The 17,389-nt window shown below is 39.7% G+C and overlaps 1 protein-coding gene across 10 annotated transcripts in view; it reads left to right on the forward strand.

Annotated features, from left to right (window-relative positions):
* Window positions 1-17,389, forward strand: part of LOC131028162 (CSC1-like protein At3g21620) — a 280,393-nt gene that overhangs the window by 132,607 nt on the left and 130,397 nt on the right. The gene's annotated exons all lie outside the window — the stretch shown is intronic.

Here is a 17,389-nt window from a genome sequence, read left to right on the forward strand (position 1 = left end):
CAATGGAAACACAAGACAAAACACACCAATACCCTGGGAAAACCTCCCTCTTGGAGGTGAAAAAAACCAGCCTCAAAATACAATATGTATTATCTCAAATGTAGGCAATTACAAGGCAATGAACTTATCTCAGATTGCTGTCCAATAGCAAGTTAACAGATCATGATCTCTCTTTACATAACAATGAAGATTGCAGCTTTTATCAACAGCAGATGGCTAAGGAAGATTAGCAGCAGATGACTGAGGAAGACTCGACCAGATTCACACAAGGAGAGTCTTCATCAAATTCGCATGATGATCTTGACAACTTCGCCTCACAATCAGCCTTAATAAATTCGCACAATGGACTTGAACAGGTTTGCACAAGTGAAGGAGAAATCGCCAATATTGGAGAGCAAATTACATTTGAAAATGAGATAATGATAATGACTTCATTTGATGTTTGATTTATATCCAACCTTTGGCGCCAAACACCCAAGTTGGCTTGCATATTAATTAATTAATTTATTCATATTACATTGCCTCCACGTTACATGTGTTTGGGCCCAGCCCTAAGTAGTTTGAATTGCATGAGAGATAATACATGACCATTTGCCTTCACGTTACATGTGTTTGGGCCCAGCCCTAAATAGTTCGAATTACATGAGAGATAATACATGTGTATTTTAATTGTCATTGACAACATTAAAATACAATAGACAGGTATCCGAGCTAGCTACTATTTCAACACTCCCTCTTAGCTAGGGAGAATATTTGCCACTTGTATTCATGACTTTCATCTTGCATTACCCGCAAGGATGAATGTATAAGCTCCATAGAGTATACCTGGAATGAAACACATAAATATCATGAACTCATTTCATGATGTCCATCTTGCATTGCCCGCAGAGGGTGGAAGAGGTCTTACACCTCAGCCTTCTCCTAGAGAAGGATACAATGTCACCTTGCATTGCTCGCAGAGGGTAACTCCACCTTGCATTGTTCGTAGAGGGTGGAGGATGCAAACTAAATTGCATCACTAAGATTGAGACTCCCTCTCAATCAATGTTGTGTTCTCCACAATTCCAAGCTTCTCTCTGAAGTACTCAAACTTCACTCGAGCTAGAGGCTTGGTGAGAACATCTGAAACTTGTTCATCAGTGCTGATATATTTTAGCTGGATGGCACCTCTTTGTGCCATATCACGAACATAGTGATAATGAGTTTCCATGTGTTTTGACCTGTCATGAAACACGGGACTATTAGACATTTTAATACAACTTTGATTATCACAATAAATAACAGTGGATTCCCAAGGTTTCCCAAACAACCTAGCAAGGAGCTTGCAAAGCCAGACTGCTTCTCTAGTTGCCACACTTGAAGCAATGTATTCAGCTTCTGCAGTACTCAATGCAACTGAGGACTGTTTTCTATTGGCCCAAGAGATCATAGCGGAACCCAAGCTGAAATAGGTTCCTGAAGTGCTTTTCCTATCAATAACACTTCCAGCCCAATTAGAATCAGAGTAGCCTTCCAAATTGATCACTGTGTTGATTGGATACTTTAGTCCATAGCCAACTGTTCCACGCAAGTATCTCAAAATTTGCTTGGCTGCCACCAAGTGAACATGCTTTGGTTGGTTCATGAATTGGCTAAGTGCACTCACTGCATAGCAAATATCTGGTCTAGTGTTGACTAGATACATCAAGGATCCAATCAACTGCCTATACTTTGAAGGATCTGCAAAATCAGAATTAGCTGCAGAAATACTCAACTTCTTCAAGTTAGTTTCCATAGGAGTAGACATAGGTTTACAATCCATCATACCAAATATTTTTAATATATCAATAGTATATTTTCCCTGACTTAAAATAATTTCATTAGGTCTTTGCCACACTCTAACCCTAGAAAGTAATACATTAGACCTAGATCCTTCATTTCAAATTCAGTAGCTAATTCTTTCTTACACCTAATGATGAGACTATCTTCACCAGTTAGGAATAAATCATCCACATATAAAACCAGAATTAGCATTTCTCCATTAAATACTTTAAAGAAAATGTTAGGATCAACATCATTCTTACAAAACCCTAAACTAACCAAGTACTTATCAATTCTTTCATACCAAGCTCGAGGAGCTTTCTTGAGGCCATAGAGAGATTTCTTCAGTCTGCACACATGAGTTTCTCTATTATGAATCTCATAACCTTCAGGTTGTTCAATATAGACTTCTTCCTCAATAACACCATTAAGGAAAGCAATCTTTAGATCCATCTGATGTAACTTCCAACCTTTGGCTGCAGCAATAGCTATAACAGTTCTAATGGAAGTATATCTAGCAACAGGAGCAAATGTTTCTTCATAATCTATGCCTTCCTTTTGAGAAAAACCACGAGCTACAAATCTATCTTTATATTTCTCTATACTACCATCAGCAGCATGTTTAATTTTAAACAACCATTTGGAAGAAACAATAGACTTACCTTTAGGTCTAGGTACAATGTCACAGACATCATTTTTGATGATGGATTGATACTCATCGTCCATAGCTAATTTCCATGCTTGCTGGTTCATAGCTTCTTCTATGCTGGATGGTTCAGTCTCAATGATGTTGCACATCATTGCAACATAGTTGGAGAACTTCTGAGGTCTCTTACCTTCTCTGAAAGTGCCACTAGGAGCTGCAAACTTTTCTGCATCTTGAATTGTGCTCCTAACCCAAAGTGGCCTTTTCTTGTTAACTGCAATATCTCTAGGTCCATCAGTTGGATCTAGAGGCTCAGGGGAATCATCATGGTCAATAGGTTCAAGAGGCTCAATAGGCTCCCTCTGAATCTCAAGGTTAGTATCAATATCTATATTTTGATTATCATTAACTCCTTTATCATTATCAATAAGAGAACCTTTAGATTTCTTGAAAGCAATATTTTCTTCAAAGGTGACATCCCTACTTACCTCAAATTTCAATATACCTTTGGTCGGGAATGTAGATGCAAATTGCCTTGGAAGATTCACTATATCTAACAAGGATACCCTTCTTCCTGGAAGGTTCTAACTTAGTCCTCTTTTCCTTTGGCACATGAACATAGACAAGACTTCCAAAGATCCTTAGGTGGCTGATATCTGGTTTGACTCCAGTGATCTTGCACTTTGGGTAACCTCGATGTGCATTTCAAGAATTCAGTGCAAGCCGATGAGTCACTTGCCGAGTTAGCATCTTATGGCCTACAGGAACATTTCCCAAGGAAATGTTTTGATCATGACAATTTGGCAAAAAGAGCCTATGGCAGGCGCTACAGAGCAAAGGAATCAATTGAGGACTATTGGAAGAATTGTTCTGATGACTATGAGGTCCGACAACGTGAATATTCAAGGCTAAGTGTGCAGCAGATGCAACTTTATGAATACCGTCGGGTCCCGGATCAAGTGACAGATTCTGGCAATTGCTTGCAGGTTCAAGAGTTTGAGGCAGTAAAGTACCTCTTGTCGGGCATTGATTGGTCTCAGGATCCGATTATTGATTTTGAGGCAGTTATGGCAGCTCCAGGAAGGTACACTGATCTTTGGTTACACCAGTAGATTGAGAGACTAACCCATGAAGGAATTCAATTCACATACCATATGATGGGCAGTCTCGATTCTCAGTCCTCGGAAGATGAGGGAACCTCAAGTGCACCAAAGGAAGAGGTTGAGAAACCCGAAAAGACGAAGAAAGCCAGAGCTAATAGAGGGACTCGGACGTCAAAAAGGACTAGAAGGGAAAATATCCCTATTAGAAGGCTAGAAGTCAGTTCGTCATCCAAGGACCCCAGTTCCGAGGATGATGTAGTTGAACTTGACTATATACCTGCTCCACCCTCCTAGAGCGATGTTGATGCATTCGGGGCTAATAATCCTCAGGCACAAAATGAGCTAAATATAGAGGTAAGGATCATTGGTTCTAGTGAACCTGGAAATCAAGTTGAGGAAGGAGAAATTCCGTCTAATCGAGAGGATGATATGCATGAACTCACCCAGGGGAGTCGGCATGAATTACAACTGAATAGTGTCGGTAAGATGACACCACTTTCGAAGGAGAACGAAAGGCGGATGACCCACGAGCCCCACAGAACTGAAGAGCAACCATCACCTGGGGATACCCGACAGTTTTTCAGTGAGGAAGGGGAGAACTCGGCTATAAGTAAAGGGCTGGATACTGCATTTGTTCCTTCTATGACAGATCAATTGCAGATAGGCAATGAACCAGCTGAAACCTCTAAGGAGCAGAGTGGAAATTTGGCCATAACATCCGGGCAGACCATACCTCAAGACTGGTTAGTTGCTTGTGCACAGCGGAAGGTAGCCACCAAGCCACCTATCGACTTGGAGGATATTTTCTCTCGCATAGGGGAAACAAATTCCAAAGGGAAGAAAAAGCCTAAGACCTACTCCCGAATCACCAAGGATGAGCAGAGGAACCGCACCATCCATATCGCTACCCCGCCTGTCGATAAGCCAACAGATCAAATTGCGTTGGCCGATTATAGCATTACAACCGTCCTGATAGGGCGAGCCACCAAAGAATAAGAAAGGGACGAGTTCAAGGACTCCGTGCAAAATATGCTCAGGCAACTCGACGAAATAACTGCTGAGAGAAACATGTACCGAGTTCGTGCTGAGCAAGCAGAGGGGTATATTGATCACCTGCTAAAACCATTGCAACACGACCCTGAATCCCATGTCCCCCCATTGGCATTGGCGCAAAGGACTACAACAAAGTTTGAAGGAGTACGTGATACCGCCAAAGCTGTCAAGGAATGGATTCGAGACATTAAGGAAAAGGGAGAGCGAATCATTGAAGATGTAAAGGAAATAGCCCACCACCGAGAGACCATTCTGGTCAAATTGTTCGAGGTAAAGAGGGAATGTCTCAGGGTTCATGAGGTGGTTGGTACAACTCTTCCCCTCATGAGGGCTCTTTTTTGGACCCATGCGCAGATTCCCACATTGTCCGCTATCCTGGATCCCTATGACATCGGCGTCTTTAAAGAATGGTACTGGACCGCCACCATGAAGAATGAAACAAAAGATACCATTAATAAAGAGAAGGCGGAATGCGAGGAAATCTTAAAAGACATGAGGGATCTTGGTGGAAGGATCCTCCGATCAATGGTTTTGGGCTGAAAGAATAGTTTGTCCGATGACCAAGTGCAACCAGATTGGGAGGATAGATTGAGAATTGATAAGGTCGCATACTCCACGGAGGACCTGGAGTTTCCCAGTGGATTGCATTCAGACATTTTATGTTTTGAGGCTCATCGGTCCGACTAGAAGGATGGGTTAAAACATGTAGATCGCCATTTGGAGGGCATGCAATATAAAATATGCCATCCTCCTATGCCTCAATTCATGGTGTTGTTCTAGCTATGCATCAGATTTCAAGATTATGTTCGGGTAGACCGTGCAGTAGGTCGGGACCTCTGGAAAGTGTATTTGCAGGCCGAGGATGAATTTCTTGAAAAAGAGTCTACTGCAGAAAAGGAGAAAGTGCTTTCATAAAGTGCAGAATTCTTTTAAAATCTTAAAAGCATTTTTTGGCCATAAAGTTTATTTCTAACTGCCAAAACAGTTGCAAATCTTGAGCTCCGTGCATGTGCACTTTTTGAGCTTCTTTTTGGTAGTTATTAATTGCCTTTTTGGGTAGTTATTATTTCTCCTTTGGTGGTTGTTGATATTTTGCCTCCCATTTATGGACATGAGTACTATGTTGTATTGATGAATTTGGGCCACTTGTTTTGTTTTAATCTTGGCCATTCATCTAAGTTTTGAAACTCTATTTAAAGGAGTTGGTTTTCCCTTATTTTTGTAAGAAGTCTAAGATTGTTGTTGAAACTCTGGCGAAATTCATGTAGAATTAATGGAAATTAAAGTTGTCTTATTTCTTTGTGAGTGCATGGTCTCCTTCTTCACCATTTAATATTCTTGTTATGCATTTTGCTTTCAGATAGTATTTTTGGGATAATATTTGATAGAAACCTCGGTGTTCATACCATTAAGGATTGGCTGATTGCCATTTCCCCTTGCATGGTTAGTCTGAACCCATTTATGTGTTTAGTTCAGATGTTAAACATCAAATGAATGGATGTCAAGTTTTGCATTTATGTTTAGTAGCATGAAAATTCAACTCCCTTTGAAGATTGCACTAGATTTTACGACATTGTGCTTTATTAGCTGATAATGTTAAATCTGGCTTTTTTGAGGTTTTTGTCTATCTTCCTGAATATGTTATCTTAGATAAATTAATTAGAATATTCTCTCTCTCTTTTCCCTTCCTTTTTTCCCTTTTTTATCAAAAGAAACCATATAGTCAAGCTGAGATAGTATCAATCCAAGCAAAATCAGATGATATAGGACGGTTGAACTTTAGGGAACTCGTTCGAAACCGTCTGTCTAACCTTATGTCCCCTTTGTGTTTCTAGCAAAACACATCAAACCGCTAAGCTATCCTGCAGCCAAGACCTGACAACCAAAACATTGAGGTAATCCCCATTGATCAAATTAATACAGCATTAGGGATTTCCTTATCTCAAGAGAGGATAGGATTCTTAGCATTTCTATTTTGCGTTGGCCGGATGAAGTCGTAAGTTCAACGACTACACGTCAACAGGTATAGGAAGCGATGGAGCCGATACCCAAAACCACACGCTAAGCACACAGGGAGATATGAACAATTCTTTGCTTCAGCCACACCAGACCAGCAACACAAGAAAAAACTCCACACTCTGAAACACACTAAAAACTGGAAACACACTCACAAAACTTCTCCAATAAACATACTGATCAGCTAGGTACCGTATTTTAAGTACGAAACTATGCAAGCTAGGAAGCCACAACTTCGAAGCTCAAACTCAATCACCATTTCGGTAGCATAATGTTATAATTTCTTCGAGATATCCAAATGAGGCGTCCAACCTTGGATTTATAGATTTCTGAATCTGAAATTCAAATGCAAATGATGCCAAACTCACTTGAAATTCATCTCATTTCATTACATGACCCCTTCCATACTTGGCGTCCACCCTCTAGGCCTCCTAGTCGAACTTAGCCAAGGTACACAAGTTGGAATCATGGAAAACTTTATAAAATATGAAATGACTTCATTTTTTTGGGCACCCACCTAACTTGGGAAATAAAATATGACTTAGGATAAATGATATTATTTTTCTTTCCTAAGTCGTTCCTCCAAAATTGATCAATAAAGTAGTTAAATATCAAACTTTAGGATAAAGTAATAATATTTAACTAAGCAATTATAAATCAACCACTGATCGCTGCCAAATCAACCATGTGAACTGAAGTGTAGAAAACACTAATCTGAACTGGATTGGAGCTCTACTCAAGACTGCCAAAAATAGCACTGCCTGAACTGACACTTACTAAAAATAATAAGTCATGAAAACAACTCCAAAAAACATGCTCGTCGAACCTTGAGAATGAGCTCGAAAAACCTCAAAATCTAGTCAGCTGCCACCAACTTGCTAAAAATAGTAAGTTCAAAAACCACTTCAAAACAAGATGCATGTTATACCTCTGTGAAGTTTTCAAAAAACCCAGGAGGAATCCACAATCAGAATCGAAGAATCCCTATTGGATCATCATCAATTTGCTCTTGCAGAACTCCACAAAAACAGGAAACCCTAATTCCTCATTCCAATCAGCCTATGGGTTTCCGGAATAGGCTAATGGACCACTGGTTACTTCCTAATGAGAAGGGGACATGACAATTCCCAAGACAAAAAAGAAGATGAAATCAAGGTCAAAACCCTAAAGATGTCAATGAACACGCCGCAAACACCACTACCACAGTGCAAAGAGCCAAATGATGTCATTGCCAGAACTCTAGATGACAGTGACAGGACACAATAATGCTACACGAAGCATACAAAAACAGAGAAAGAAAAACTGGAGATAACAAGAATATGATTTATTGTAATTGCAATTGATCTAATGTAAAATAACAACCTTTGGGCCCAATTTAATGTAATTGAAGAAGGGGGGCAAAAGTTTGTTATTTATCCACTTGCCAATTTTGTCTTTTGGTGACAAAAGCTATTATTATGCTAGCCTATCATTTTGTCTTGTAGTGGGGGTAGTTGGAAAGTGGTTGAAATCATTAATTAGAAGCTATTAGGGTTTCTAGAGGACAAATCTGGCCAATAAATGAATTGAATGCTAGCCATTAATTAAAAATGTAAAATCTATAAAAGGCCAGGGCCTCTCTTATTATAGGGGGTTAGAATGGTTAGAAGCTAGAAGTTAGAAGGCAAATATTAGAAAGTAGAGGCTAGAAATTAGGGTTAGAAATAGAGTATAGTAGGAATTGCTAAACAGAGATTGTTGTAATGACAGTTGAAGCGAATGAATAAAGCATTGAAGTATGGTGTTTTGCCAATTGCCTTCACCTGTTTGTATGGCTTCTTTCATCAAGTTACTTAAAGTTCATTGATTTTATTAGCAAAGTGTGAGGATATCTAATCGATTTTTGGTTCATACCATTGGAGATTTGCTGACTGTAAGCCTCTCTGCATGGCTAGTCTAAAGGTATTATTGCTATTAGTTCAATTATGGATGTTTGTTTTGATTGGACCAAAATTGGGTATTTGAATGAATGTTCATGGTCTGAGAACCTTTCATTTCCCTTTGAAGATCACACTATTTCTGTGGCATTGTGAGTTTATCTTTGGTTAAGTAGGAATTAGTATTAAACAATGTTACAAGACTCTGTGAGTCTTGGCAAGACTCGTAGAGTCCAGAGGCAGGTCACCCTTGCCGAGGCCCATGGCCTCTGGACTCGGACTTGGCCGAGTTTTGCCGTGTTTTGGCAGACTCGCCGAGTCTCGTGGGCCAGACTTTGCCGCGCAGGCAGAAAATAATAAGTTAAGAAAAAATAAAATGACATTATTATAAATGAAAAAAATGGTTAATATGTTTTGTTCCTCGAAGATGATGTGGATGAGGATATGGATGTCACTGAGTGTGAGCCTGAGCCTCAGACACAGGCAGAGATCATGGCTACTGAACGTTCCAGGACCTATCTTAGGCGCACACGTAGGACAGTTGCGGGGTCGACTGATATTGGCTCCTTTGAGCCTTAGACTTCTAGGCTCTAGCTTTTATGTTGAACTTGATATATGTTTTGAACTTTTGATGACATGGATTTCATATTCCATGAATTTTGTAGACATTTGACACTATCTATATTTCTAATGTGTTATTTAGTTTAGCTTATTTCCTTCAGCGCAAGCCTAAAATTTGCATTTATACTTATGTGATCAATGTAAACTTGTGTATGTGCTTCTATTTGATGAGATTATTGTGTCTTTGATGTTTATTTATTAAAAAATGCATGAAAGAAGTTTAAAATTGTTAAAAAAATTTGAATTTCTTGGGTTTTTCAATTTGTCGAGTCTTGGCTGAGTTTGGGCACCGAGTCCGAGTTTGAGTCAAAAATCAGCTTGTCGAGTCCGAGGCGAGTAACTATGTTATTAAATGAATTTTTCTATCTGCAGCATTAGCCATTACTATCATTGTCCCTAGGTTTTCTAAACCCTATCCTTTTGCTATTTATTTAATCAGTTTGAGAAGTGAAGCATCAACCAGATTGCCATATCTGATGCCAACCATCTTGTTAGATGCGTAAGTCCCTTTATGATTACCAGTGAAACACATCATCACTGAGTTATCCTAAGCACAGTCAAGACTTGACACTAGAAACCTTGGGGTTGTCTTGTTTGGACAGTCAAGGGGCATACAAGATTTCCTTATTCAAGAGAGAATAGGATATACTCAGTGCATTCTATTTTGCATTAGTTGATAGAAGTGCGAATTTCCCCATCATGTACCATGAGGGTTATGTATTACCACTTTTGGAGAGCCATTCGAAGGCTCAAGTCATGGACATAATGGGGTAGTTGAGCACACACCTTGGGGATCAGCCACTAGTGTTATGCCTACATATAGAGATGGAGACATGGGCGATTCAGATTTGGTTGGGCCTTTATGTATGCATGAAGAGCTCAAGGAGATCAATGGTGTCGAGACACAATCCCATCATGTTGGTGATTCCTTGTTGGAGTATGAAGCAGTCCTATCACTAGGATTTGAGACATGTCATGGAGTCACTTGCTTTAGGTTGGTATATACTTGGAAATGGTGAGTTCTAGTAGGTCTATGCTCCAAGATATGGAGATGGTAATGGGAGTAGAAGAATTCCAGCCAAAGCTTATTGGGTTCCAATTCAATCATTATCGTTAGGAGGCTATCCTAGATTGCTGGTTATGACAGTTTCAGATTGTACTTTGGTGACAGCAATTATTTGGATAGATTGGAATGATTGGGATCATTACTCCAATGTTGGATATTGGCATGGTGATGAGGTTCCAACAGCACATGACATTGGAAGCAATTTCTTACACCATCAAGGGTGTAAATTTCAGTTTGTTTGATGCTGTTTTGAATTTTAACATGAGCCTATTATGGTTTGATATATTCTTCTTTGTACCTTTTATAGGCATTCATCCAGAGAAACGGGACTCGCCCGGACTCGCCCAAACTTGGCGAGTCCGAGTACGAGTCATGCTCGGCGAGTCCTAGGGACTCGGACTCGGACTCGTCCGAGTTTGGGGAGTAAACTCGCCAAACTCGCCGAGTTGGCGAGTTTGGCTCAAAATCGCCAAACTCGGCGAGTCCTGAGCCCCAGACTCGGCTACTGGCTGGGTTAATAAAATGACCAAAAAAAAAACATTTTAAAAAGTTTTTTTTAAAAGTAATAAGTTTTTTTGGAAGGGTCAGGAGCGAAATTTGACATTTTGGTCTCTCTGTCAGGATTATTTTATGGAATATAACATTTAAGTATAAGTTTCTTATACTTTAAGTTATATTCCATATATACTGTCAGGATGTTTGAGAGTGGTTTCGGGCCTCCAGGAGTTATATTGCAAAATCTAGTTTTTGGAGGATTCTTCAGTTTTCCAGACTTAGTCAAATTTCAGGATCAGGACATTCCAGACTTAGCCAAATTTCAGGGCATTTGAAGATCAGGATGACATTCCAGACTTTATCACTCACCAACTTGACCTAGCTCGGACCTTCAAGAATGATACTCACTCACCAAGCAAGACCCAATTAGCAACAAGAGCAAAACCGGGCCCTAAGGAAGACTCTCAAAGAAACCCTAATTCAGACTTGTAATAAGTTTTTTCGGCCTCGCGGGGTGCTGCCCCTCGACCTCGCCCTGTATCGCGATAGGGAGCGTGCAAGGGGTGCTACCCCTTGACCCTGCAAGGGGCGATGCCCCTTGACCCCACCTTGGGGGCGCTGCCCCCAAACCCCCGTCGAAAAATATGGGGGGAAACTACGTCGATAGAAGTAGAGAAAATTTAACCTCCGAGTCTGACACTGATTGGATCGACCAGGTAGATATAGAGGTTGAGACTGTAGCCATGGCAGAGGAGGAGTGGAGAGCACGAGCACAGACAGGAGATTCAGAGGCAGATAGTGACACGGATGTTCTTGATGTTGGTGAGCATGGCATGGTGTCACGGGGAGCGGCTATGGTAGTTGAATCATCCAGGACCTACCTTAGATGCCTTCGCAGGGGGCTGGGGCCGGAGGGTGCAGGCTCCTCTGAGCCATAGACTTGTAGTTGTATTTACCTTTGGTATTTGTATGAAACATTTGATGATGATCATATGATGACATGGATTTTTTATTCCATGAGTTTTGTAATATTGTATTCATTTGACAATATTTATATATCTATGTTTCTTATTTTCTTCAGCTACAATTTGCGTTTATGCTTATGTGATTGATGTATACTTGTGTATGTAATCAAATGAGCTGAGTTTGATGATGTTATTGTGTCTTTAAGGTGTATTCAACAAAGGGTGTCTGAAACAAGTTTTAAATATTTAAAAATCTCTAAATTTCTTGAGTTTTTCACTATCCCGAGTCTAGCCGAGTCTGGAGCCGAGTCTGACGCCGAGTCCCGAGTCCGAGTCCGAGTCGGCCTTGCCGAGTCCGAGTCGAGTCCGAGTCCCGTTTCTTTGCATTCATCACATTTTTGCGGATTCATTTAGAGTTAGATGGATAGTTGACATTAATGGCATGATGAGAGACATCTATCCCTTCCATTTTAGGGGGTGTGAAAGTGTGATGACTTGGGATCCAGGGATTCGCATGATGGATGGAACGCTTCTCAGGTTGCTACAGATTGATGACAGTTATATCAAAGTGGTGCAACAAATTGGTGGAACCATACTTTTGAGATTGATATGGGATCCTGATATTAAGACTGGCATGCAGGTATAGATAGCATTTGGTTTGCTATGTAGATGTAGATTGCTTGAGGGCAAGCAATATTTGTGAAGGGTGGACTATAATGTCCCCATTTTTGCGCCTTCCTAAGCATCAGTTATTTTCAGAGGTTAGCCTATTATTAGTGGTCCCCATAGGCTAATGTGGTGATTAAGGGGCCCTTAGAGGGTAATTCAGGGTTCTTTAGCTGACACTTTGGTGTCTTTTTCAGTGTTCTCTAGCTCAGTTCATCAATTGGTTCATCGATTGCCTTCTAGAGGTCTTTCAAGCTCCATTTGTACATACTATTTTTAATAAGTCTCTCGAGCAATTGGTCCCATACTATTGATAGTAAGTCATCTGGATGGTTGGAGGGTACAACAGCTATTACTGGGTAGTTGGCAGAATTAATTAAATGTTCCAATAGTGGCATTTATTGGAGCTAAAGATTAATATTAATGTATTGAAGTTTCGACTCTAATATTATTAATTAAATTAGTGACTTTATATTAAGGGATAGGAGTATTAATTGCATAAGTTATTTTAATGATTATAAAGTCATTTAATAAGCCAACTTTGGGAAATTTAATGACATATCAAAAGTTAATAAATTAAATGATAAAAAAGGCCCGGAGGTGCATGGGTTTTTTGGAGAAATATAAGAGGCTCATTTGAGAGCTTCATTATTCATTCTTGTTTTGAAAAAATGATGAAACGTTATGGAGAGAAAGGGTTTGCTGCTGAAGATTCAAGCTTATTGAGGATGAAATCCCTTAGTGAGTACAGTGTTTGCAGGTGAGATCACCCAAGAGCACTTAGTTGAAAATCTAATTTAGAGATTATACTAGGGCATAATTGTTTCAGATTTCCAGAGTTATTCAGGGGTTTACAGAGTTGTTTGAAGGCAGATGGAAGAATTTATTGTAGGTTGGAGGCATTGATACCTAGCCTCCCCGCATCATTTTCTACCTACTATCCTTCAGGAGTCATTTAGAGTGTAATCGGCTAGGGTTTGTCATAGTGTTGGAAATTGTGCCATTTCTAGATTTTCGGAATTGGGATTTGACAATATTGCAAATGATAAGGATCAGTTATCAAATTGACAATTGTTATTTTCCATTCATTGTTTGCTAGGCAAGGTGTTTCACTTGGAATGCTTGTTAATTTGATTATTGGAAACAAAATTGTGGATTTTGTGTAATAAATCCTCATTTAGTATTCAAAGTTATTTCAATGTATTTTCAAGCATTTATGTGCAATATTTATATCTCAAAAACACGAAAAAATCAGAAATTAGAAAAAACAAAAAAAGAGACAAAAATCAGAAAATTAAATATCCACACAAGGGTGGTATATTTCATATTTTGAGGACAAAAAAGACAATCAGCATAAAGACACAACATTAGTCCCATGGTGTGCATGGGAGCAGCGAGTAAAAGAGTTTATGAAGAGGCCATACCATAAGATGACAGTCTCATGCTTGATTATGGAAGAAAATCAATGAATGGCAAGAGAGGCTAATGGGCAGTGACAATCTATGTCATAAAACTGCAGTGGTGAAAGAAAATCCAACAAACTTTAGGAGGTGATTAAGAACAGTAGCAAAAAGAAGGGTACAATGCTAGTATGACATCACACAAGTTGAGATGATTGTTCTCGTCATGGACAATACCCTTATCAAAAGAAGCAAGGTTTGCAAGAATTCAAGATGAATGATATCTTCAAAATAGAACACAATATTGACATAAAGGAAGCGATTGTTACAAGCCAAAATGGCAGTCCTTAGTACCATACATGAAAGGTTCATGGACTGCCATTTATGAGTTAAAGAGCAGGGATACTGAGAAAGATCATGAGTCACAGTCCTTAATGTCAGTCAAATATTGTGAGGAAGATAATCATACCAATGAGGACAGTGATGACGCAAGCATTGGTCCAAATAGCTGAGTATATGAATATCATAATATATAGGGGACAAAGTCATTTTGTATTGAATGACTGCATTCAGGATAAAAGATGACAGTGATAATAAATGATTGCATAAAAGACAATGTAGTTCAAGGCAGTTTTGGGCTCTTAGGTGTCATTTTGGCATGTGGGAGTGTGCTTGGTAGTTGGGTACACATGTAAGAGGCAGTTTTGGATCATTATTGTTTGGTTTGGAGCAGTTGGGAGGGTCTTTATGACCCAAAATCAGTTGCATTCAACCCTAAGTAGTTGGAGACAAGAACGACAGTCGTAGTATGTGGAGAGTATCTAGGAAGGAGTGGTTGAGCTGTTTCAGTGGTGGAGAAGATTTAGGGGGGCAGCGTGGACTATTTACAAGGCTTTTCCAAGCATATGGGAGCTGATTGAGGAGCCTAATCAATAGGGTAGAAGCTGGGAAGGAATTTTTGTAATGTCCCCTTCTTAGTGAGGAGTAAGCAGTGGTCCATTGGCCTATTTTAGAGACCCGTAGGCTGATTGGAATGAAGAATTAGGGTTTCCTATTTTCGAAAAGTTCTACATGAGCCATTTGAGGACTGTCCGGTGTGAATTCTACATTTCTGTTCATGGATTCCTTCTGGGTTTTTCGAGAACTTCGTAGTGGTATGACATGCAATCCATTCAGGGGAGTTTGCAGAACTTACTATTTTTAGTAAGTTGGTGGCAGCTGTTAGGGTTTTGAGATTATTCTGAGTTCTCTGAACTTCCTCTCACGGTTCGAAAAATCAGGCTGTTTGGAGTTGTTTTTCAGGACTTACTATTTTTAGTAAGTGCCATTTCAGACAGTTCTATTTTTAGCAGGGCAGTTCATAACTCCAGTTCAGTCTAGCTGTTGGTTTAGCACTTCAATTCTCAATCCAGTTGGTATTGATCAGTTTTTGGCTTGCAGAATGATTTGTTAAATATTAACACTGCATTCTAAAATTAATATTTAATTATTTGGATGACTTTGGGAAGTTAATATTTAATGGTTATTTGGACGACTTTGGAGATATAAAGCATGCTTTAATTAAATGATTTTTATTGCTCTCCTAAGTTGGGCGCCTGTTGTGACGTTTTCACACATCGCCCCATTGCAAATGGGGACCCATGTTTTTTTGCTCGTTTTGTTCGTTTTCGCTTTGCTTTTTTTAGGGTTTTGTTAGTTTGTTAGTTGTCTGGATTTAGGGTCAAGCCTTAGGGTTCTAATTACCGTCTTTTCGGACCAAAATCCAGTCGTTTTTGAGGGCTTTTGAGTTTCCTTTTCTAGAATGCAAATTTTGAATGAAATGAATTCGCCAGAATGGTCTAATTTTCAATTGGAATGTTGAGGCAGAGCTTAAATTTGTCTAAGTGTTGAAGATGAAATGTGAATTTTTGTCCAATTGAATATTTTTGACCAAATTTTGACTTTTTTGATTTTTGATCCTAGGCATCTCAAATGATTTGTTTTCGCCTTGTGAAGTGTTAAAATGAGTAAAATCATGTTATTTTGGCCTGTAGGAGCAAAATCGCTCCTATCCCTCAGTGAAGGACGGGAGCTCGTTTTCAAATATTTTACTATTCCTGCAGGGTCAAGATGAATTACGAATTGGAAGTGATGGAGAAAGGCGAGATCTTTCCATTGAATATAAATTGAAGATTTTCATGAACACAGAAATGCCTCCAGGAGCAAAATCGCTCCTGTCCCTCAGTGAAGGACCGGAGCTACAAATCCAATTTTGCTTTGTCCTTGCAGGATTTTAACGTCTTGACGATGTGAAAAGGTCCAAAGAGGTACATTTTATCAAATGAATATAACTTGAAGCACTGTCGGGGAGATCAACAGGATAACAAGTCCGGCTTGAGTGAGGTCTTGATCCTGAAATTTGGCTAAGTCTGGAATGCCCTGATCCTGAATTTGACTAAGTCTGGAAACTGAAAAAACCTCCAAAAACTAGATTTTGCAATATAACTCCTGGAGGTCCGAAACCACTCTCAAACATCCTGAAAGTATATATGGAATATAACTTAAAGTATAAGTGAGAAGAAACATAGAAGGAAATGGACTCTTATACTTAAATGTTATATTCCATTAAAATTGTCCTGATCGAGAGTGCGAAAAGTCAAATTTCGCTCGTGTCCTTCTCCAAGGGTTCAAAGCGAAAAGCGCTCCTGTCCCTCTCCAAGGGACCAAGGCGAATCGCTCGTGTCCCTCACCAAGGGACCAGAGCGAAAATGCTTAGTTAGGCTATTCCTGACCTTGTTTGGACGAATCGAGACATCAAAGGCATGGTGAAGGACGAAATGAGCATGATAGAGCATCCAGACTTGATCAAAAACAATGAGATGATGAAGTTTTGCCTAGAGGGTCAAATTCGCTCCTGTCCCTCACTGAAGGACCAGAGCGAAATTCTTCATAAGGTACGATCTGGGCAAAGGTCAAGGCAAGTTTACGTTCAAAAGCAAGGAAGAACATGAGATGGACGCATTGAATACAAAATGAAGATTTTTTGGACGTCCACAAAGGTCCTAAATGTCTAGTTCGCTCCTGTCCCTCAGGAAGGGACCAGAGCGATTTTTGATATAATTGATTTTCTTGCAAAGTTACAAACAATGTCAAGGCATGAACGAATGGAGTGAAGAAAGACGAATCCGTTGAATATAGACTTGGAACCTGACAAAGTGAGATAAAGGCTACAAAAGGAGGATCGCTCCTGTCCCTCTCCAAGGGACCAGGGCGATACAATGGTGATGTTACTTCCTATGCAAGTTCAAGGTCGATCCAAGTCAAGACAAGGTGGCGAGGGACATTTCAAGGCGTCTTTAGCAAGCACAAACATTAAAAGGTCGTCACAATGATGAAATTCGCATCCTAGGACATAGATCGCTCCTGTCCCTCTCCAAAGGACCAGGGCGATGTTAGATGCATTGGTCATTTTGTGCAAGATTTACGTAAGAACAAGATTTCATAAGGTAATGCAAGGTCTAAGGCATCGTTTGAAGATAACATACAAGAGTTTTGAACGTCCAAACATTGCTAATCAAGGTAAAAAGCTCACATCGCTCCTGTCCTTTGGACAAGGACCAGGGCGATCCTATCAAGAGCACTCATATTCCTTCAAGATCAAAG

Source organism: Cryptomeria japonica, chromosome 5, assembly GCF_030272615.1.
Source record: "Cryptomeria japonica chromosome 5, Sugi_1.0, whole genome shotgun sequence".
Classification (NCBI taxonomy): Eukaryota; Viridiplantae; Streptophyta; class Pinopsida; order Cupressales; family Cupressaceae; genus Cryptomeria; species Cryptomeria japonica.